This window comes from Sabethes cyaneus, chromosome 2, assembly GCF_943734655.1.
Source record: "Sabethes cyaneus chromosome 2, idSabCyanKW18_F2, whole genome shotgun sequence".
Classification (NCBI taxonomy): domain Eukaryota; kingdom Metazoa; phylum Arthropoda; class Insecta; order Diptera; family Culicidae; genus Sabethes; species Sabethes cyaneus.
The window spans coordinates 173,463,495-173,488,519 of NC_071354.1; the positions used below are offsets into that span (position 1 = coordinate 173,463,495).

The 25,025-nt window shown below is 41.0% G+C and overlaps 1 protein-coding gene across 4 annotated transcripts in view; it reads right to left on the bottom strand.

Annotated features, from left to right (window-relative positions):
* LOC128733674 (uncharacterized) overlaps window positions 1-25,025 on the bottom strand; it is a 174,246-nt gene that overhangs the window by 119,547 nt on the left and 29,674 nt on the right. Inside the window, exon 1 of one of the 4 annotated variants that reach the window (XM_053827424.1) lies at window positions 7,845-8,255. The exons of the other annotated variants lie outside the window; for them this stretch is intronic. The gene's annotated coding sequence lies outside the window, so the exon portion shown is untranslated. Of the gene's footprint in view, window positions 1-7,844; window positions 8,256-25,025 lie in introns of those variants that run through there. 4 annotated transcript variants of the gene reach the window in all.

Consider the following 25,025-nt stretch of genomic DNA (forward strand, 5'->3'; position numbering starts at 1 on the left):
TTTCGTTTCGAACATATTAAAACATATTATTTGATTAGCTAAATTACCCTCTGGAATGTCAGGCAACTTTACTGCATATATGCGATCATTTTACTGGTTGAGAAAGTTTTATTGCAAATATACGTTTTCGACGGAAACAAAGATTTACAACCAGAATAACGCAGATCAATTTAATTAATTATTTTAAATTTGCGTTTGATACATACTAAATAACTCAACTAATACCGTATGAACTTCAAAACGACGTTTAATAGTTTGATGACAGTACAGTGTACTTTAGATGAAAAATACGCTGAGACGCCCAAAATCGAACTAACAATAGTGCTGAACCACCCTGTAAGAAAATGTAGTGCGGAATTCAGCAGCTGCCTGAGTTGTACTCAAGGACAGCAATCAACGAATGCCAATCTAGCATCGAAAAGTATATCAACACTATCTAGGCTATAATAGTATCAGAAAATGCCAGTTGTCTATCCACTGAGGATGGATCACCTCTCTTGAAGTTTAAAAGTACCCTATAGAGTAAGGAGGGGTAAAAGTACGATGCGGATAAAAGTGCGATTCAATGATTTATCGGTGCAGATTCCGAGTAAATTGACTACATTGGGATGCAGGGGGGACTACTTTGATAGCTTGAATCTACCATAAACTTTGGTTGCTTACGAAGCATAGTTGCTGAGTTATGTGCAAATGTTTATTTCGCTTTTCCGTAATTTAATCTAACCCCGTCAAGCGCCTAGCGGGGTAAAAGTTCGATTCACGGACGGGGCAAAAGTGCGATTCATGGACGAGGCAAAAATGTACAGCTAATTATATACAGCTTTAGGTACTATATTACAGATACTAGAAATGAAAGATCTGCAAAAAACTGTGTGCTCTACAGATGTTGACCGAAGGAAAACAATGTTTTTCCGCTGATGAAACAAAAAACAAACGTTTAAAAAAGTTTCGATCTAACGTAGCCTGCAACACAAGCGCAAAATAGGAAAGGGGGAAATTCCTTAATATTCCTAGAATATTCCTTACCAAAACATAACGCAGATTGAAGATAATATAGTTTTGTTAGCTACTGTTGTGTCAATTTCATGGATTCGAGCTTCGCACTTTTGACCCGCGGTATTACCCCGCTAGTGGGGTAAAAGTGCGATTCGGCACTTGATCAGAAGAAAGAAGAATTTATTTTGCAAAACACTAGTTGAATGTGAAGTCATTCAGTTACTGCATCACTAAAAAATATATTATGTTGTAGTCCTTCTTTCTATCTCACGAAAATTGATGACAACTTCAAACATCGCACTTACACCCCTTCCTACTCTATAACAGTTTCAGTGCTTAGAAATCTCATTTTAAATTTATGCAATACGCCTGAATTGATGCAGTATACTGCTCATTCTTTGCTGTTTCTAGTACAGATCTAGGACAGGACATGACATGTGACTTCTTCTTCTTCTTCTTGTTTTTGTTTTGGCGATTCCCTTTTTTACTACGGCAAGCGAAAAGTGCTTCCAAGAATGCAGCTGCCGTTTATGATAGAAGCCACTTGTCCTAGTTGATCACTAATTACACAAAAATAGATCCATTCTGATGCAATAATACTTAAATTTCGATTTAGTTTGTTTTATGTTAACACGCCATGATAAAACCTAGTAACGTAAAAAACTTGATTGTTTCAGGGTTTGCGGTGGTTTCCAGCAACACTTTTGCGCTTCCCTTGTGAATTTTTGTTTCTACAGTTGCACGCATGAAATCAGCCAATCAGGAAGCTGGTTCTTTTTTGACAGCAAATTGGCTCTTTTGCGATACAACGTGTCACATCCTGTCCTAGGTAGAGATGAAATGAACTCGGCATTGCCAACCAGAAACCAACGATACGAGCGAATCACTTGCGTTCATGTTCGTGTTGTTCTCTACATTCATTCATTCTCGACAACCGTGAATAACAATAGTTGATTGGTTGGTTTATTTATTAGAGACACGCCGGGATAACAATAGTGAAATCAAATGTGAATTATTAATTCATTTTGAACTGCCGACAACGGCAAACGAAATTATAATAAACGTAAACATTGCTCCGAAGTTTAAATTAATTTCCTTCCGCCAAGTTCTGGTTGGTTTTAAAAACCCGTTGGTTTAAGAAGCTAAACTTTGAGATCTAAAATATCAGTCGAGAGCGAGGAAATTGACTGACAGGTTAGTCGAGCAATCATTCAGCGCTGCAATTCATAAATGAACTGTTTTGAAAGGTTTCTACCTACTAAAAAACTACACTAAGAAAGACAAACACGGTCAGCAGATCAGTAGTTATGTCCATGGGCTGACAGATAAAAAATACTACCAGCGGTAAAACTGTATGCGTATGTATGAGTACTGTAGTACCAATAACGCCGTAAATACAAAAGATAAAGCTATAATTTCTTCAACAATATTGTAGATAATAATAAACTCTACAATTGCTCCTTACACTACTTTTTCGAATTCCGTTTCGTTGAGGCGCTGTAGTCTAATGAGCATCTACTGAGCAAAAAACCGAAAACGAAGCCTGCCTATAACGATGTACAATGCCCCGGGTACAATTTCGGCTTGTCAGCTTGAATTTCTTATTTCTAAAGATAATAAAAGGGATTCTCTTTATGTCTCCTCTCTTGCGTTTACCACGACGACATGAATGCATTCCAATGCAATTTTTCATTACCAATAGCTAGCAAATAACGCCAGCAACAGTTTCATGCAGAATTAATCCATTCAAGTGCATTTGCATCGCCGTGATAAGCGGAAGAGAGGAGACACGAAGAGAATCTCTCATTTGCACATAGGCCCTTTTCACATGTTGCTCTTGAATATATGGCATGATATAAAAAGTACTAAACTTAATATACATTTCAGCTTACAAAATTTTAGCTGCATTTAATTTATGCCTTAAAATCGACATTTTCAACAAGTGAGGGTCTATTATACGGTTAACAATGCAAAATATGTTGCCCTTAGTGGACCCTCACCATGCGTACGACAGAAACAGGCCGTCTGTTGACGGACCTGTTGACCTATATACCGAAATTTTCCAGTTCATCCAATTTATCATTCTTCGCATCAGACACTTCCTCACTCTCCGAGAAGTGTTTACGTTTTGACCGCATACAGAGTCAGATACAAGTAAAAAAGGGTATGTTTCTAGCAGACAAAACTTCCAACACACGGAGTGACATCTGCAATCTTTTTGCTAAACACCTTTCGAGTGTATGTTCAACTGATTCAGCTAATACGACTCAGATGAAATATGTCGTCTGTTACATTTCGTACTATGTGTTTTTAGAAACAACCGCTTTTCGGACGAAGAAATTTTTACTGCACTGAAGAAATTGAAGTGTTCAACAAAAACTAAGCTTGATGGAATCCCATCGATAGTGCTAATAAACTGTGCGAACGCCCTATGTGCTCCGTAAAAAATAGTTTTATTCAGTTACTGACCCAGGCATGCATCAGTTTTGCGGCTTCCCGAGGCTTGGTGATCAAAAGCACTTTCTTTCCTCACAAAGATATCCACAAGGCCACCTGGAGATCACCTCACCAACGAACCTCGAACCAAATCGACCATATTCTCATCGATGGCTGGTTTTTCTCGAATATCACCAACTTACGCTCCCTACGGAGTGCGGATATTGACTCGGACCACTACCTAGTAGCAGTACATGTGCGCTCAAAACTATCGACGGTTTATACCTCGCGACAAAGTCGCCCTCCTCGGCTAAACATTCGGCAACTAGACAACCCGCGAACTGCCGAAAACTACGCGCGCGTACTGGATGAAGCTCTGCCTTCTTCTGTGGAGCTAGATGCTTCGACCCTCGAAAACGGATGGAGTAGGATACGCTCGGCCGTCAACGAGGCCACAACTGCGGTGCTAGGTGTGGAAACCTCGAGTGCACGAAATGATTGGTTTGACGGGGAATGCCAACAAGCGATAGAGAGGAAAAAAAGAGCTTGGGAAAACTATCTGAGCATATCCACGAGAGAAAATTTGGCCAAGTATCGACGAGCGAGGAATGAGTTGACCACGATCCTGAGAAGGAAAAAGCGCCAGAAGGAGGACAGAGATCGTGAGGAGCTTGAACAACTATTCCGGGCTAATGATACCCGCAAATTTTACGAGAAGGTGAACCAAACTCGCAAGGCCCACACACCAAATCCTGACATGTGTAGGGACGAGAGAGGGGATCTTATCACAAACGAGCGCGAGGTGGTCGACAGGTGGAAGCAGTTCTTCGATGAACACCTCAACGGCGATATAACAGAAGGAGACGCAATGGAAGTTAACCTCGGAGTATCTACAAACGACAACAGCGTACCGGCTCCCGATCTCGAAGAGATTCGACGAGAAATCGGTCTGCTGAAGAATAATAGATCCGCCGGGAAGGATCGACTCCCGGCAGAACTCTTCAAAAATGGCCAAGAACCGCTAGTAACGGCACTTCACTGGCTAATTTCAAGGATTTGGGAGGAAGAGAAACTACCGGAGGAGTGGATGGAAGGCGTAGTCTGTCCCATCTACAAAAAGGGCGACCGGCTAGACTGCTGTAACTACCGCGGCATTACGCTGGTCAACGCCGCCTACAAGGTGCTCTCCCAGATTTTGTTGCGTCGTCTATCCCCAATAGCAAGAGAATTCGTAGGGCAGTATCAGGCGGGCTTTATGGGGGCCCGTGCTACTACGGATCAAATTTTTACTCTCCGACAAATCCTTCAGAAATGTCAAGAGTACAACGTGCCCACGCATCATATTTTCGTGGATTTCAGAGCAGCATACGATACAGTTGAACGCGAACAGCTATGGCAGATAATGCACGAGTACGGTTTTCCGGACAAACTGACGCGGCTGATCAAAGCTACTCTGGAACGAGTGATGTGCTACGTGCGCGTTTCTGGGACACTCTCAAGCCCTTTCGAATCACGCAGAGGGTTACGGCAAGGGGATGGACTGTCCTGTGTGTTATTCAATATCGCTATTGAAGGTGTGATCCGGCGAGCGGGCATTGAAACGAGGGGAACGATCTTCAGTAAGAGTAGCCAACTCCTAGCCTTTGTAGACGACTTCGACATCATTACTAGAAACCGTGGGACGGCGGAGGTAATCTACGCCAGACTAAAAACGGAGGCTAGGAGGATAGGGTTGCAAATTAATGCGTTGAAAACCAAATATATGGTAGGAAGAGGCTCCCGAGATAGTAACGATAGTAACTCCCACGGACAGTGACTATTGACGGCGATGAACTGGAAGTGGTTGATGAGTTCCTATATTTGGGATCTCTGGTCACCGCCGACAATAATACGAGTAAGGAGATCCAACGACGCATTCAAGCTGGAAATCGAGCCTACTTTTCCCTTCGCAAGACGTTTCGATCAAGGAGCATACGCCGCCGCACAAAGCTAACGATGTACAAAACGCTAATCAGACCGGTAGTCCTCTACGGACTTGAGACAGTAACTTTACTTACGGAAGACATACGTGCACTTGCCGTTTTCGAACGAAAGGTGTTGCGGACTATTTTTGGCGGAGTACAGACGGAAAGTGGAGAGTGGCGGAGACGTATGAACCACGAGCTACAGGCACTGCTTGGAGAGATTCCCATCGTATACCTGGCGAAAGTTGGGAGACTACGGTGGGCCGGCCACGTCGCAAGGATGTCGGACGACTGTGTAGTGAAATCCGTTCTCTTCAAGAACCCCACCGGCACCAGAAATAGAGGGGCTCAACGTGCTAGATGGCTCGACCAGGTTGAAGCCGACTTGCGTGTGTCGAGACGCGCAACGAATTGGCGACGAGTAGCCCAGGACCGAGTACAATGGAGAGGAATTCTTGATACGGCAAGAGCCACCCCGGCTCTCGGCTGAATAAGTAAGTAAGTAAGCATATGAGATATTAAAAAATCATTTTATAAAATATTTGTAATCTATAATCTCTTGAATCAATAAACAAAAATTTATGTAATAGATCGATTATCATTTTAAGGTCATAATAAGATATGATAACAAAATCAGTTATTAAACCCATCTTAGAAGCACTGTTTCAAGTATCAACTCAATAGCAAAATGTGTTATTAATGTATCTCCATATCTATTCAAAAACTAAATATAGCATTATAACACAGTTTGATATTGTTTTTATATTATTTTGCTCTTCGTTCCTGTTCGGGTATAGATATAAAAGCAGCATTAGATCGCGTAGAATACCTCATCCTATTGGCGAAAATCGAGCGCCTTGGTGCCTCTGTCAACATAATTGAATGGATGAAATCACACCATATTGGTCGCACCTTATTTGTAAAAATATATGTAACATATGGGTGTATTCTGAGAAAATTGCTTTTTCTTATTATCGGTAAGGCCTGTGAGATGGAATCATCCATCCATCATCCATCCATCAGGTCGATGTATAATTTATGCTGACGATTTAAGAACCATTCAGCATATTAACGGTAGTTAAGAAGCCAGGTATCTTTCTGGATGATCAAATGTTCTTCAGGATTCACTATTCTCATGTTGTTCCAAAGGCGAATTGAAATTTGAGGCTTTTTATCAGACTTGCCAAAGAATTCACTGATGCATATTGTTTACGAACATTGTATTATTCCCTGGTTCGTTCCGTAGGTACTAGAATCTTCAGCTGCCATTTTGAACCCATACACAGCTTTTCAAGCAAGGTTTGTTAGACAAAGTTGTTGATAGGCGAAATTGCTTCTTCTTTTATTCTCTCCTGAATTGACATCCACATTCCACCTAGAAACGTTCATGGGATCATGGGATTTTTTAGACTGCAATATCAGCGCATTGATTACGGCAAAAACGATCCTCTATGGGCGATGTGCGACGTTTTCAAGAAGTTTTAATTTACTTTTCTATTTCCATTGATGTTTTTAGGTTAATAGGTTAAGAAGATTAGTCTAGTAAGTAGGATTTCTATTAAATGTCACATTAATTTGAAAATAGTAAGGCACGGAGGGTATTTTCAGCCCATTAAGCGATGGCATCTATTTTTTCGGCCTATGTCCTAGTTCTAGTGGAAGAACAGGTGATTTTGACGTTCTTTGAATAACCTACTATTTGGTTACTTACAGTCTTGAGAAAATAGTTATAACATATTAAAATTGTATGTCGGCAAAGTATTTTGATTGGCGAAAGAAAAGGCAAATAGGCTGAATTTAGAAACCTGCTGAAAATATCCTCCCTTATCCTACATAAATTTAAATTGTGTGTGATCGAAAATGTATTGTATGCTTTGTAGACATGTATTATGTATCGATCATTAAAGATGGTGGAGGTCTTATGTTTCCTTATGCCTGGTCTTTGTATAATCATCTCAAGGAGATTTTCCCCCATTCCAATCCAATTCATGAAGGCCTGGTTGGCCAGATAAAGAAATAAATAAAATAACAATAATAATAACTAACTTAACTAATATAAATAGTAGGTATTAATGCAAAATTGAACAAAAATATGGGTATGCTGGAGTCAACTTTTGTTTTTCAACTGTTTTAAATGAAATGCGATAACTATAATTTTTATATTTGAAAATTCGCTCGAAAGCTCTTATAGAAAAACTTTTGACTTCAAAGTGCATACTGATTCTTCTAGATTCCTTCTCCTTTCACTGGTGGAAGTAATCGAAAATTATTCCAAACAATTTGCTTAATATAATCAACACGTGTTTGGTAAATATGCTGAATAACGCCGCCAGTGTCGTTTTTGTTCCTGCGTAAGAAAGTTTCGGCAATTCGACAACTCATATGGTAAGTACTACTAACCTAGCTTCGTTTTGGATACGCTTAATTCAATAACACATTCTTACTTACTTAGGTGGCTTGCCGTCCTAAGACAAAGCCTGTTGAACAAAATTTCTCCATGTAACTCGGTTGAGGGCTACCGCTCTCCAATTCCTCGGACACCGAGTACTCTCCGTCAGATCTCGCTCCACCTGGTCTAACCATCTTGCTCGCTGCGCTCCTGGTCGTCTTGATCCTACCGGATTTGAGGCGAACACCATCTTTGCAGGGTAGTTGTCCGGCATTCTTGCAACATGCCCTGCCCATCGTATCCGTCCAGCTTTAGCCACCTTCTGGATACTGGGTTCGCCATAGAGCTGTGCGAGTTCATGGTTCATCCTACGCCTCCATACTCCGTTCTCCTGTACGCCACCGAAGATCGTTCTTAGCACTCGTCGTTCGAAAACTCCGAGCACTCGCAGGTCCTCCTCGAGCATTGTCCATGTTTCATGCCCGTAGAGAACAACCGGTCTAATAAGCGTCTTGTACAGGGTGCACTTTGTACGGGGACTTAGTCTGCTCGACCGCAATTGCTTGTGGAGCCCATAGTAAGCACGACTTCCGCTGATAATACGCCTCCGAATCTCACGGCTGGTATCATTGTCCGCCGTTACCAGTGAGCCAAGGTAGACAAATTCATCGACTACCTCAAACTCATCGCCGTCGATCAATATACTACTGCCCAAGCGGTGTCGTTCGGCCTCGGTTCCGCTGGCCAGCATGTACTTTGTTTTAGACGTATTTACCTTTAACCCAATCTTTTCTGCTTCGCGCTTTAGTCTGGTGTACTGTTCAGCCACCGCCACAGATGTTCTGCCGATAATATCCATGTCATCGGCAAAGCAGACGAATTGACTAGATTTGTTGAATATCGTGCCCCGCGTGTTGATATCCGCTCGGTTCATAACACCTTGTAGCGCTATGTTGAACAGCAGGCATGAAAGACCATCACCTTGACGAAGCCCTCTGTGTGATTCGAATGAACTTGACAATCCACCCGAAATCCGAACACAGCACTGCGTACCATCCATCGTAGATTTAATCAGTTTGATGAGCTTCCTGGGGAAGCTGTTTTCGTCCATGATTTTCCATAGCTCTTTCCGGTCGATGGTATCATATGCGGCTTTGAAGTCAACGAATAAATGATGCGTGGGAACTCTGTATTCACGGCCCTTTTGGAGGATTTGCCGCAGTGTAAATATTTGATCCGTTGTAGACCGACCTTCGACGAAGCCGGCTTGATAAGTTCCCACAAATCTATTCGCAATTGGTGATAGACGGCGGAAAATGATTTGGGACAGCACTTTATAAGCGGCATTGAGAACGGTGATCGCTCGATAGTTCTCACAGTCCAACTTGTCGCCCTTTTTGTAGATCGGGCAGATAACCCCATCTTTCCACTCCTCCGGTAGTTGTTCCGTATCCCAAATTCTTACAATTAGTCGGTGTAGACAAACGGCCAGCTTTTCTGGTCCCATTTTAATAAGCTCCGCTCCGATGCCATCTTTTCCAGCTGACTTGTTGTTCTTTAGCTGCATGATGGCCTCCTTAACTTCGCCTATCGTTGGGGCTGGCACCTCTTCCCCGTTTGCTGCACCGTCGAAATCGCTTTCCCCGCCGCCATGGTTTTCCGCCTGGGCGCCATTCAGGTGTTCGTCGAAGTGCTGCTTCCACCTATCCGTCACCTCACGATCGTCCGTAAGAATACTGCCAGTCTTATCCCGACACATTTCGGCTCGCGGCACAAAGCCTTTGCGGGATCCGTTCAGTTTCTGGTAGAACTTCCGCGTTTCCTGAGAACGATGCAGCCGCTCCAACTCCGCATATTCCTGCTCTTCCAGGTTGCGCTTTTTTTCCCGAAAGATTTGGTTTCGCTGCATCTTCTTCTGTTTGTGTCTTTCCACGTTCTGACGTGTGGCACTGCGCATCTTGGCCGCCCGCGCAGCGTTCTCCTCATCCATCACCCTCCTACATTCATCGTCAAACCAATCGTTCCGCTGATTCCGGGCCACATGCCCGATGGAGCTCTCCGCTACACTGCTGATGGCTGTTTTGATAGTGTTCCAACAGTCCTCGAGAGGGGCTTCGTCCAGCTCGTCCTCTTCCGGCAGTGCAGCTTCGAGTGAATGCGCGTAGTTTGCGGCGACGTCTGGCTGCTTCAGCCGCGCGAGATCTAACCGTGGCTGGCGTCGGTACCGAATGTTGTTCACAACGGAGAGTCTTGGGCGCATCTTAACCATCACTAGGTAGTGGTCCGAGTCAACGTTAGCGCTTCGATAGGATCTGACGTCGATAATGTCTGAGAAGTGCCGACTGTCGATCAAAACGTGGTCGATCTGTGATTCTGTCTGATTTGGTGACCTCCAGGTGTACTTATGGTGGATTCTGTGCTGGAAAAAGGTACTACGTACGGCCATATTCTTGGAGGCGGCAAAGTCGATAAGTCTTAGGCCCATTTCATTGGTTCGCTGGTGTGCACTGAACCTTCCAATCACCGGTTTGTATTCCTCCTCCTGGCCGACCTGAGCATTGAAATCCCCGATGACGATCTTGATATCATGTTTTGGGCAGCGGTCGTATTCACTCTCCAACTGCGCGTAGAATTCATCCTTGTCGTCATCGGTACTTCTGAGGTGAGGGCTGTGCACGTTGATGATGCTTATGTTGAAGAATCGGCCCTTGATTCTCAACCTGCACATTCGAGGATTGATTGGCCACCACCCAATCACCCGTTTCCGCATCTCGCCCATCACTATGAAAGCTGTACCCAGCTCGTGTGTGTTGCCGCAGCTCTGGTAGATGGTATGTCCATCTCTGAACGTACGTACCGTTGAGCTCTTCCAGCACACCTCCTGCAGCGCTACGACGTCGAACTTGCGGCTCTTCAATACGTCGGAGAGCACTCGAGTGCTCCCTTGGAAGTTGAGAGATCGGCAGTTCCACGTCCCGAGTTTCCAATCCATAGTCCTTTTTCGTCGCGTGGGTCTATTCCGATTGTTCCAGTAAGAATATATTTGTTCTTCGTTCCATGCTTTCATATTTTTCGTGGTGACGGCTTGCAAAGCCTGCTACACCAACCCCCTGTTTCGCCGGAGGGCCAACGAAGCTCGAAAGAGCCCTCCTTTCCTGTCAGCATACGACCCTGGCTTCCACCGGGGTTGGTTACCCGATCTCCACCAAAGTTGCTCGTATCCCGGCTGGTACCACGAGGCGGTAGGAATAGGAGTTGCTGAATAAGAGGCTATGAACCACTGTAGGGTCTATTTTATGCCTACACGTGCACAAGGCACCGACGGTACGCATTATTCAGCCGTTTACCAGCCAATAACACATTCTGGAACGGGAATCAAACAGCTAAAAGCGGCGCTGTTGCAAAGTTGTTGATTAATTAATTAATTCTACTGAGGAAGTTTTGCTAGAGAGGATAAGAACGAGTTTGAAAAGAAACTTTAGGTAATTTGGATTTGCACATTTAACGTTCGGCACGTGTGAACTGATTAGTAAAGCGAATAGCGATTAAATTCAGTTGACTCATTCAGTATACTGGGAACAGCGTATAACTGTTTTCTAAACTCAAACAACGAATAGAACACTTTTAGATGGAGTAAGTTTCTGCGGTACGTGTTCCTGTTTGAGAAAAAAAATTTTTGCTAACCATGTAGCTTTTATGTTTTTTTTACAAAACTGCAAATATTTCTGGAATAAGAATGACAAGGTATAACAAAGAAAGAATAATACTGTTGAAGCCATTCAAGTTTATGCTGTCACTCTAATTGAACCGGCAGATTATCTGACCAATAGTAGTGCTGCCATGATTTTATTTCCCAACATTTTCCAATCGAAGCTATTTGTTCGATATCCACCAGTCTCACGATGGGCAACTGACTGAACTGCCATTTACCCAAGTGCTCTGCGTGTACAAATCAATACCCTTTTCACGTCAGACCTTGGCACGAGGTGGCACGAAAAGTAACTTTTCCAAGAAAATGGATGTGCCAAATAATATTGTGCACAGTTAGCAAAGTACATCACTCAGTAAGGCAACAGTCGCTAACAAGCAGCAGTTCCTAACTCAATCTGGAGATTTTTAGCAATTGTTTTGCTGTGAGTGTACGTGTACACCACTCTTTCTTAACCCCACCCGAATAAAAATGTATGGCGAAAAAACATTAAATTTCACTGTTACAAACATTGAAAAACATCGAAAAACCACATTGAAACAGTGAAAATCTTTGTAAAAGTTACACTGAAGTTACCATGAATATCGCTGTTTTCACAGTAAATTTTAATGGAAACCGCCAATTTTACAGCGAATAAGGGGGTGATTAAGTGATGTAACACTAAATTTTTCGGCTTTTTTCCCATACAAATAAAAACCAAAAACAGTAAAATTTGTGGTACAGTCACTATAAGTTTTACACTATTTTACAACGAAGTTACAACGAAATTTAAGGTGAGTTCTGGAAATGAAATTGTAGGCTTTCGGATTATTAGAACAAAATAAAACCGACTAATTAATTACGGTATTTCATGTTTTTGAAAAGATATTATGACAATGAATTTGATAGGCTTCGAACTATTATGATTTTCGAGCCGCATTCATCGCTCGTATTAGGGAAGTATTAGAGGTCAGTACACCTACATAAACAAATTCCGCTCTCTGCTATTAACGCATTATATCAATCTTTTAGATCCTATCGACTCTTTGTTTCATTACTGTCTTCTATCGTTCCCTCTGTCAATTGTAAAATCTACCGTTATAAAAACTTAATTATATGCCTGACACCTCATTCGATGTCAAGACGTACACAACGAGGTTGGTCTATTCCGTAGGAACGGAGTCTTTCCCCGAACACCCGCGTTAAGAATCGCGGCTAATATGTTGACAGACGAACAAGTAAGTCGCAAGCGCCTGCATAGTGCCGTCGTCCCGTCAGTAAAACGAATTAGATTAAACTTCTGGCTCGTCGGTTTCTACAGTAGACGGAGGATTAGACACAATTTGTGTGTACAAATAACTCAACCTGCCAAGGATTGGACCTTAGATAGATTATTTCCTGCTTCGAAACAATTTGCATTGTTGCCGAATTATATGAAAAAATTTCCAAGAACGGTACAGTGAAGTTACAGCATAAAGTGTTGTAAACAGTAAAATTCATTGTAATCGTAAAGTTTTTACATTAATATGAAAAATTTTCTAAGAACGGTACAGTGAAGTTACAGCATAATGTGTTGTAAACAGTAAAATTCATAGTAACCGTAATGTTTTTACATTAATATTCGTTATGCATTTCTACCCGGGCAGCCATCGGCAGGTTCAACGCGCAGACACGCGTGTTTATTGTTTAATTTGCCTTTCTGTACTTTTATCGCTGCCAGCGCACACCGCACTGCCGTGTCGTGGATGTTGATTATTGTGCCCGATTCTTTTGCCCGATTCTTTTGCAATTATGTTAAGCAAATAAGACTTTACCGCAGGTGTGCCTGCAAACCGAGGCACGTGCGCCTCGCCGCTCAATCACACGACCGCACACACACACCCACACCCACGAGCAAACGCGACAATAAAAACAACAGACGAAAATTTAATTTTCATTTCCACCGATCGAAGCCACCCCAGCCAGCGCGACATTTCATTGGTTGACAATTATTATTTTAATTTAATTCGATAACGATAATGGGGATGTGGTGTGGTTTGAGCATGTGTGCTTTGTCGTATTGCTGTACAATCGTGTATGCCTGCAGCCGGGAAGATGAGTTATGGATGGCTTATTTATTTCAAACGTTTGTAATATGTATTGATTCTGTAATTTATTTTTCATGTATAATTAGGAAAGCACCTGTGATTATCACGCCACGCTACCGTAATTCAAAGATGCTTTTTGGGCACGTTAATTACTGTGAAGAATATGTCGAATATGCATGCGCATTTTTTTTGCGCATCACGAAATTTATGTACATAGGGTACGGAAGGATATTTTCAGCAGGTTTCTAAATTCAGCCTATTTGCCTTTTCTTTCGCCAATAAAAATACTTTGCCGATATACAATTTTAATATGTTATAACTATTTTCTCAAGACTGTAAGTAATCTAATATTTTACTATTTTTCATTCAAAGAACATCAAAACCACCTGTTCTTCCACTAGAACTAGGCCATAGGCCGAAAAAATAGATGCCATCGCTTAATGGGCTGAAAATACCCTCCCGTGCCCTATATGCTGATTGTTTTGGAGATAACTTTTCTGAATGGAACATCTCAGTTTACAGTTTATTGCAATAGGTTTAAATTTTATTGCACTTTCCAATCCTCATAAGCCATCAGGGAAACCTGACCAATGATGCAGGTAATCCATAATTATTTTATCATGGATATGAATTTGTCATAATATGATAATGCTTCTGTAGTCGGAACAAAAACTCGGTTATAGTCATTTCCTCCACTCGTTTGTTTCCTTTGAGTCTGTTCCTTTCATGTATTTGGTCCTCGACGCAGTTATTTTATCCCAATACTCCTAGACTTCGCATTCACTCTGGCGTAGATTGTCGTCGCAAAGTTTCTGGCTATGATATGAACGTCATCTGCAAAGCCTAGAAGCCTAGAAAAAGTATCGTATGCTGCTTTGAAATCAATAAAGATGCGATGCGTCGGCACGTTATACTACCAACATTTCTGCAAGATCTGTCGGATTGTGAAAATTTGGTCCGCAGTGGCTCGAGCCCCCATGAAACTCGCCTGATGATTCCCTAAGAAACCTTGTGCTATCAGTGACAGCCGACGTAACATGGTCTGGGAGAGTACCTTGTTGACGGCATTTACCAGCGTTATGCCGCGATAATTGCAGCAGTCGAGCTGATTACTCTTTTGGTGGTACACCACTCCTTCCATCCATTTCTCCAGTTGTTTCGCCACCTCCCAATTTCTGAAATTACTTAGTGAGAGCCGTTGTCAGCGTTTCTCGGTCTTTTTAAGCTCTTCCGGTAAGCGGTCCTTTCCTTACGGTCCAAGAGGCTTTATTGGTTTTCAACATTTTCTCCACCGTTTTCAACCGATTTCTCGTTTGACTTTTTGGAGGTCTAAAGCTTGGAAAAGCTGGGTCCGAGCCCGGTTATAAGAGGCTCTCATTATAGCTTAGTTCAACCCGCAGATCTCCCAATTTAGTAAAAAGAAACGAGCTACGAACCGAGCAAGAGCCTCCCCTTATCAGTTTTCTGCTCCCTCTCCTTCACAAGATGTCTCGCCCTACGTTGCATTACTTTCTTCTACCATTTCCTTCGTCTCCTTCAAAGTCTATCCTTATAACAATTATTCAAGTTAATATTTTTTAACTACATCGTCATAAACGTGGATTGTCCACACGGAGGTAGACCCGACGACGAGAGGGAAGCATTCTATGCGCAGTTGGAGGCAACTTACAACAGCTGCTCACCACGGGACATCAAGATCGTCATCGGGGATATGAACGCCTAGGTCGGCAGGGAAGCAATGTATAGACCGGTGATCGGGTCCTATAGCCTGCACACCGACACGAACTATAACGGCCAGCGATGCATCAACCTTGCAGCTTCCCGAGACTTGGTGATCAAAAGCACTTTCTTTCCTCACCTCCACAAAGCCACCTGGAGATCATCTGACTAACGAACCTCGAACCAAATCGATCATATTCTCATCGAGGGTCGGTTTTTCTCGAACATCACCAACGTACTAAGAAGCGTACGTACGTACGGGGTACAGATATCGACTCGGACTATTACCAAGCAGCAATACATGTACGCTTAAAATTATCGACAGTTTATACCTCGCGACAAAGCCGCCCTCCTCGATTAAACATTCGGCAATTAGATAACCCGCGAGTTTCCGAAAACTACGCGTACTGGATGAAGTTTTGCCTTCCTCTATGGAGCTAGATACTTCGACCCTCGAAAACGGATGGAGTATGATACGCTCGTCCGTTAACGAGGTCGCAACCGAGGTGCTAGATGAGAAAACCTCGAGCACACGAAATGATTGGTTTGACGCGAAATGCAAATAAGCGATAGAGAGTAAAAAAAGAGCTTGAAAAAACTATCTAAGCATGTCCACGAGCCAGAATTTGGCCAAGTTTCGACATGCGCGGAATGAGTTGGCCACGATCTTGAAGAGGAAAAGCGCCAGAAGGCGTACATAGATCGTGAGGAGCTGGAACAACTATTCCGGGCTGATGACAAGCATTAGTTTTAGCAGAAGGTAAACAAAACGCAATAACTTAACTCAGCTCAACTGAACAAACTACTTTTCCCTCACTTGCTGACAGTTGAGTCACTAGCTTTTTAGCGGTGTCGAATTACTCGACAAAATCGTGTTGCGTTTGGCTTATATAGGGAATGTTGCCGCTTCGTCGTAATTGCCTATTCCCGTTCTATGCAACACAAATTATTAAAAATATTAGCATTTTTATGACACACAATGCAAAACTAGTTATTCCCTAATATTTTAATTTGTTGTCTATCATACGCGATCAATCAAAGTGAGCTAAGATCTATTTAAATGCTTTTTATCATTAAAGAAGTCCTACCAGCCAAATTTCCTACGTTTTTTCGTGCGACGAAGAAGAAAATGTCGTCTAATCGTTTTAATTTCCGTCATTCATAAATGAAAATAACTCACGCAAGGCATTGTCGTTATTCTACAGCCAGGAAAACTTGCCTGACCTGCAGAAATTTTGCAGAATAACATTTGTCATGCCGTCCTACACAAATACATGCGCGTTAGCTTCGTAAACTTTGTTATGATTTTTAGTTCGGACGATGAAAAATTTTGATGGACGGATTTTAAAACGGTACGTCGAATTTAAGAAATAAAGTCAGTTGCGTAATTTCATTAATATGCTTTAATAATCGCTTTTCAGTGATTTCAAAGTAAGGTAAGTGTGTTTTAGTCAAATCAGCACAAGAACTTTTGGAGTATTCATTAAATCCATCCAACAAATGATAAAAATTAGAATGGCTTTACTTACTACGACGGGAATTAGAAATAAACCCTAATACCATAAGCAGACCAGTCGAGCGAAGTAACACTCGATGTTGCTTACATAAACGGGCCCTATATTTAGTGAGTCCAAGGTTTTCAAATTAATTGTGAAACGTTCACATTGGAAATCTTTAAAAACGTGATATCTCTTTTCAGTTTTCTAAAGTTTCAATATTTTTCTTAGAAATATCATTCACCAGAATACAAAATTTAGATGTTTTGAAGCTTTTAAATCCGATTCTAGATTAATAATAGAAACAACTGATTCTAAATTGATCAATATTTGCAATTAAACAGCCAATGCTCCCGTTTGTCAACGGTTAATCCAAACCGTTTTTCTCCAGCGCTTCAGCTGGCTAAATACACTGTTAGGTTTTACAACAGCAGGCGCCTCACGAGAGTCAACCGTAACCGATTTAATAAATCTTTACTGGAAGTCATAAAAACTCAAAGATCCGCTTTATTCAAAAGGCATCCGAACGGAACGGACACGACGGCAGTAAAGCTGACCGAGTACTAAAAGACGGCTCTTAAAAAAAGATCCATTTGCTTACCTTCATGTGCGATGTTGTGGTAATAAATTTAGTGAAAATGTTGGCTATTCATTCAAATGCTGTCATTGGTGAAACTTTACTAAAAGTAGAGGAGGGAGATTGCTGCAGGTTGAGACCGATTTTGTTTTCGATTATCAGAATGTTCTAATTATGAGTGTTATACATCAAGGTATTTCTATTGTCTGTACAGAAACAATTGCAAAATATTTGATTTTAGAAAGTCCTTACAATTCTCGAAAAAAAATTGTTGCTGCAGGTTTAGACATTTTTCGTTTTTACAATAATAAAAAAATCCTTTTTTTGTACATATGGTATTTTTCAATCATCAAGCATTAAATTTAGACCAGTTTCTGTGGAAAATGATGGCCAAGACAAAACAATAGCGACCGGTAGGGACGCCAATGTTTATTTGACCGTCAGCCCAATATAAAGCATAAAAATGCACAACGCATATTTCAAAAGTCTTTAACTTACTTATATAGTAGTTTACAATCATAAAAAATGGATAAAACGTCGAAAAACAATTTTCGACTGGGGGCCGTGCAATAATTACGTAAGGGCTTTTTCCTCATTTTTGAACCCCTCCTCCCCCCTATATAAGATTTTGTAAGATTTTGGCCTATCCCCCCGCCCCCCGTAAAAAATCTTAGTAAGATTTTTTGAAACATCAAAATTCAAGTTTTACTTACAAAGTTAGACATTGAAAAAACATTGTAACAGTCAATAAAGTTCAAACAAGTTCATTAAAACCAAAGTTCAAACAAATTCATAAAAAAAAACAAATAATATCAATTATCTGTCGTAAATCCCTTTATAACCCACTCACAAACAGAATGTATTTCAGCATTGAGGTTGACAATAAATGTTGGTGTATGCTCAGAAATTCACTAGCGTTCACTTGATTCGCATTGATCCACTCTAAATCGTCTGAACACGTGTCCTCGTCAAGTAGCGTACAAAGAACTTCTTTGCCTCTTCTAGATGGCACGCGACATGGTCTTAAGTTGGAATTGGTACAGCGTTGCGTCTAATGTACGGATCTGTAATGACCATCCGCGGTGTCCTTTGACACAAAATACCGACCCCACTCTGGTCACATGCGGCAGGCAAGATCTTTGGGAACAGAAGAACAATACATCCCAAGAAACATTTTTGTTATATAGTAGCTTATCAAGCACTTGTTCCATTGGTACAGCTATACATTAGTTGAATAAGCTACTTTTAAACAAAAATGCTTCTCGTGATATCATAAGGGATTTTGCGGCTGCCTTGCGGAATTGGAATAGGCAATTGCAACGAAATATGTTGGAATAATAGCATAAACCGATGACATCAGATGGCTCTGGAACAAGTAAGGCAACTGCAGTTTCCCTAAGTGGGCATAGCTAAAATACTCAGCAGGTTGCTACGCATTTCCTTGCAGCATGAAGGATTTCGACACTTCACAACTTAACTCATCAATTTAAAAATTTTTGTAACAAGTAACATGAGTTGCTATTAAAAATATGAATTTTTTCGAGTGTGAAAATCTTACGTAAGAAATGATTAAACCCCCCTCTCCCCCAAATAAGATTTTGTAAGATCTCGCGGGAACCCCCCTCCCCCCATTATGCCTTACGTAATTAGTGCACGGCCCCCTGACAAAAATTTCGATTTCTCAACCTGCAGCACAGCCAAGCCATTTTAGCATAACCATTTTTTATATCATCACAAGACATATATGTACATGTAAATAGTCTTTCATGTTGAAGAGCACTTCAAAACTTCTTGGAGGAAAACAAAAAAATATTGGCTCGGAAAAGTTTCCAATGACTGTTTTTGACATTCTTGCGTGTTCTTGCTTAAGAGTAGATATATGTTATATCCGATTTATTATGATGTTGTACCGTGAATTCGGGTGAAATTGATCACTTTTTCGAATATTTTTTAAATATCTTTGAATAGAAACATATTTAGGAAGATAATTCAATTTTAAAATAAGTACTGTAGTGCTGGCTACACGACAGTATCATCTATATCTTATATAAATAGTTTTATTTTAGATAAAACTTAATGTAATCGTGAAATTGAAAATTTACAAATAACGGGTGAAATTGATCACGTAGAAATCAAGACGATATTGCTATTAAACCATACGCTCTGACAGCAATAACCTATCGTGCAGTATAAAATCTGGCGTAATCGAGATATTGCCTGTATGTAGGCAACAATGTCGCGTACAGCAACTAGCACAAAAATCAAACAGTCAGCTCTACATTAGCATGGTTGATGCATCTGCTAAATAAATATGAACGATAGAAAAGATATTAAGCCAATTTTAGCATCGTAATCGTTTGTTTTTGTTTAAACATTGCTGTATATATGTGTAAATGTACGATTTTCGTATACAATCTTCACCAATCTAGTGAAACAAATAATTTAATTCTCCTCATATACGGGAGCTTGACTGTCTCTTTGAATGTGTAGTTGCATTTCGCTATGTAAGCACAAACCGATCTCTTGCACTCTCATGCAACTGCCATATGGAGCGTTTGTAAAATTTGTGCAAAGTATTGTCTGTCTTTTGCACCCTTTTATAAATCTCCATTCTGCTTTACAGAAAGAATAAACTTTCGCAGGTGGCAGCTCCATTTCGCACCCATAGCGATCTAGAAATCTATGTTGCCTCAGTTCATGATGTTATCAATCGTTTTATTTCGTAAAAGATCAAATCAAACAATTTCTATCGCATAATTTTATTCATGGAAATTATCAAAGCACAGCCAGATAATTAGAGAATCGAATTAGTTCTATCAAAATTTCCTTCTGCAACGAAATTTGTGTTAACAGCAAGGAGTTTTATCGGGCATGTTGAAAATTGCGATTCGATCAAAATAGTAAATTTTAAAAAATCAAGCCATTTACAAGATCAATCTTGCTGAAAGCCAAGTGACTTTGACCTGTAACTCAATCTTTATATGGATGGGTGCATATTCAGCTTTATGAATCAGTATAAACGTAGAATAAAGAGTTTTTTACTCGTTAGTCCAAGCTGATCAATTTCACCCGACTGATCAATTTCGCCCGAATCGACGGTACATTATAGTGAAAGAAAAGTTTATTAATAGCGCCAGTTATCAAGTTTAATTAGTTTATCAAGTATCATTAGTTTGCAGTATTAAACATTTCGAGTTTCAAAGTTCGATCTAATATTGATTAAATGCGTGCTCAATCAAATGAACGTCACATTGTAAATTTATTTTTGGAGCTGGCTGAGCGGCAGTCAACTTTGTTGCTTGTATTTTTTCCACCCAAAACCACAATATTATTGGTAGTGGGGTTTAGTTGGCAGTCACGTGAGTTATTACGCAACGAATATTTATATCCAGCTGATGAAAAGCAATTACTCGGTATTATACATTCCGTTTCTGTTTGGTCCCTTGTTTTTAAATTCGACAAACCACGTTGGCAGTTGTTAAAGTAAACTGCAATGACGTAACTAATACTATGATCCTATTGACTTTTACAGCATCTATCATTTGAGATTCTAATACAGGAATCCCCCGAATAACGCGATGGGTGGTGCTGTACGCCTATCGCAATATCTCTGGATTTTTGGTAGTTGGCTAGGTTGTACCACATACTAACAATGTACCAAAAATCAACTTTATTGGTTAATGGACAACTAAGAAATCGCCATGGGCGTACACCACCACCCACCGCATTATTCGGGAGACTGCTGTACGCAACGATTGGCTTGTTAGACCAGCGTTGACAGCGAGGACTGCTGGAGGTTATCCAGTTGCTGAAATCACTGCAATTTCCGTTCGTATTTTCGCAAATTCAAGTGATTTCAAAACAGTTCCTACAAAGCTTACATATTTTTAAATATACAATGTATTATACATGTAATGTAAATTTTCGTAAAATTGAAAATTAAACAATTTATCAATTTTGGAAAATAAACGCACGATGGTGACTTTTTAGTTCTAAGGGATTGGTTTCCAGGATCAAAATTGATTCGTTTTGCTGCTTTGCTTTGTTTCACATAAATAATGATGGCAAATGCATAATATGCATATTATGTATCGGTGTATTCAATGATTTATGGATCGATATAACTGTAGCGTAGTGATAACAAAAACTCTATTACGAATCGGCAACCTGTGATAATCAGCCGAGAAATATAGTAAATATTCCTAACTTTTTCATTTTATCGTCTCATTTCCATATGTTTAATAAATTAAATGGAAATAACAGAAGAAAGTTGAGCGTAAATAAGAAGTTGTTATACATTAGTAATTGAGGTTGTAAACATTTATGCACTGATGACTTCTTGATACAATTAATTACTCCTAGAAAGAAAATCCTTAACAAATGCTATTCAAGTATTGTTTGTATTTGATTTGTATCATCCTTCTGAAGCTTCTCCTGAACCAGATAGTAATACGCTTTCCTATTAGGAAATGTGTGACAATCCACACTATACGAACCACTCTGACTCGCACTCAGTTTCCTAACTTTGCACAATTCTCCATTACTCCTACGAACTATTGTCAATCGGAATCATTATTTCCCAACAAAGACTAAGAATGTCACATCCAAATAAATGCGAACGATGTCAGGATACACAAGCACCATCAGAAGCGGTGTTACCCATCCCGGACAAAAGCGAACATCCATTTTCCCCGGGGAATGGAACGGGTGTCTGCACACGAGCAAACTTTATTATAAATCAGTATTTACCAGCGACGTGTTAATCGTTCGCCCATAATGGCCACCGTACAAGCTTCAACTGTTCAGCATTTACAAACTTCCTGGGAAGTTATAGTTAGCAAAAACCAGCGGCAAACACGCACATCCACACGTACAAACATTCCCGCACGATGGTGGTTGCCATTTCAACAGACCCTGGGCAAAAAAGGACGGCATGGGAACGATAATGGGTATTGGTGGTCGGGGGAGCTTTTCATTTCACAGTTGCTTCATTACAGTTCGCTCTACATAACTGCAACAAACGACTAAACTTTACATCGCTTTCTATCGCGGATAGCTCGTATACACTTATCAAAAACACACTTCCCGGATTGTGGCGTTTTGGTCGAAAAAAATACTCTTCTAGGGTAAAGCTGGCTAGCTTAGCACAGTAAGTGGAATTAGAAATTACACGACATAATTAAATTTACCCCAACTTACTCCCAAATCCACAGACGCAAATTTACCTGAATTTTGTGGTTAATCCGGGACATGCACTTTACCTCCAATCATAACCATGCTTTAGACGCGCTTACAACGCTGGCTGGTCAGTTGGATCGAGTGTTCGAATTTACTGCGCGCTAGTCATATTTGACGGGAGCCATAAATTTTATAGTCCATTATCTGCACACACCTATGCCGGGGCGGCTATCAAACACTGCAGGTACCAGACCTTTTGACACATTATATTTCATACTGCAGGCTCGAACATGCCCATATGCGCTTTATGACAACGTTCGACAGTGTGAAGAACCTCTGAAATTCGCAGTTGACGGTAGTTGGCAGTTAAGCGCTTGCACGTCACCGCAACCGGCTCCCAGTGGCCAGCTTAAAACTTTATCGCTCGTTACCGTCAGTGGTTGATGCTTCTGGGACGAATTATTCAATCCTTGGTAAATTTGCCCGTATTGCAGACATAAGCCATCATGGTACGGTTTTGTCAAGATCAGCACTTTAGCAACAGATATTAAATATGTATAATGATAGGATTTCATTAAACGAAACGCAGATATTTGTGATAGGTCAACAACGGATATTGGGTGCAGGTGATATGAAATTTCGAGGAATTAAAATTTTCGATATAATTTTTTATTCAAAAAAAATTATAGGCGCATATGTATAATCAATAATTGCGAATCTGAGCGGAATGAGTTTATCCATTGCAATTTGTAATTTCAATAGTGCGTTTGATTCATCTTTTCAGATGGCATTGAGTTGAGTGTCAAATAAGTTGTATGAATGAATAACAATTATTATGAAAAATAATCATTATGTTGAAAGGCGAAAAATTTGAAAAATTTTATCACGGATGCATGTTACGCACGTTAATAGTGCACTCCGTCATTTAATTTATGTAAAACTTGATTTAATCCATCTAATAACAAACAGACAATGTGTTATACCGTAACATTTATCTTTTCAGATAAAAATTATTGCGTCTTCAGAACAAATTCAATTTCCAGTGGCCTATACAGAAGAGTCCTCTATGTCAATCGATAGATGTTACTTTTACATCTACATTTGTGCTTACTCTATGAGATTTGTCGGACGGTCACTCGTCAACAATTTCTCAGTCCTCTGAAGTCGCAAATCACTTTCGACCTGGTCGAGCCACCTAGCACGTTGAGCCCCTCTGTTTCTGGTGCCGATGTGTTTTCGTCGAGAACTGTTTTCGTGGCACTGTCGTCTGGCATCGTTACGACGTATCCGGCCCACCGTAGTCTACCAACTTTAGCCAGATGTACGATGGAAATCTATCCAAGCAGTACCTGTAGCTCGTGATTCATCTACCATTTTTAGTTCGTCGCCGTAAATGAGAGGTGCCCGTTTGCCTCTATTGAGCCTCTTCCTTTCATCTATTTGGTCTTCGACGCATTTATTTTTAACCCAATCCTCCTAAATTCAGCTTTCAGTCTGGCGTAGATTGCCTCCAGTGTCGCAAAGTTCCTAGCTATGATATCAAAGTCCCCTGCAAAGCCTAGGAGCTAGCTACCCTAGGTGAAAACCGCGATATTGAACAGTATGCAGGTTGCAGGGAACTCGAGAGTGTCCCCGAGCTGCATTCGAAACACATCACTTGATCCAATGTAACTCTGGTCAGTTGCGTCAGTTTATCCGGAAAACCGGATTCGTGCATTATCCGCCATAGCTGATCCCGATCTACTGAATCGTATGCTGCTTTGAAATCAATAAAGATGTGATGCGTGGGTACATCCGATGTTTTCGCAAGATACGTCGGATGGTGAAAATTTGGTACGTAGTGGTGCAAGCCCCATGAAACCCGCCTGACAGTTTCCCACGAAACCTTGTGCTATCAGTGACAGCCGGCGTAACAGGATCTGGGAGAGTACCTTGTAGGCGACGTTTACCAGCGTTAGTTGCAGCAGTCGAGCCGATCACTCTTTTTGTAGATGGAACAAACCACTCTTTCCATCCATTCCTCCAGTAGCTTCTCCTCCTTCCAAATATTGGAAATTATCTAGTGTAGACCCGTTACCAGTGTTTCTCGGCCATGTTTATAAAGCTCTGCCGGTTGACGGTTCTTATCAACGGCTTTGCTGGTCTTCAGCAAACCGATTTTTCGTTTGATTTCTTGAAGATCAGGTGCTGCAACATTACTATTTTCCATGGGAAATTCTAGATTAACTTCCGTTTCGCCTCCTTCTGCAATTTCGCCATTAAGGTCTTCATCGAAGAACTGCTTCCACCTGCGATTCGATTCCTTCCCTCGTCCTTATACATGTCAGGTTTCGGTATGTAGCCCTTACGAGATTGGTCCGCCTTCTCGTAAAACTTGCGCGTGTCATTAGCTTGAAATAGTTGTTCACGGTAGGGAACTCACCGCTGGCCGACCGTATTCTGCCGCAACCGTCTTCGAGGTTTGAAGCACCAAACTCCTCGGAAGAAGGCAGTGC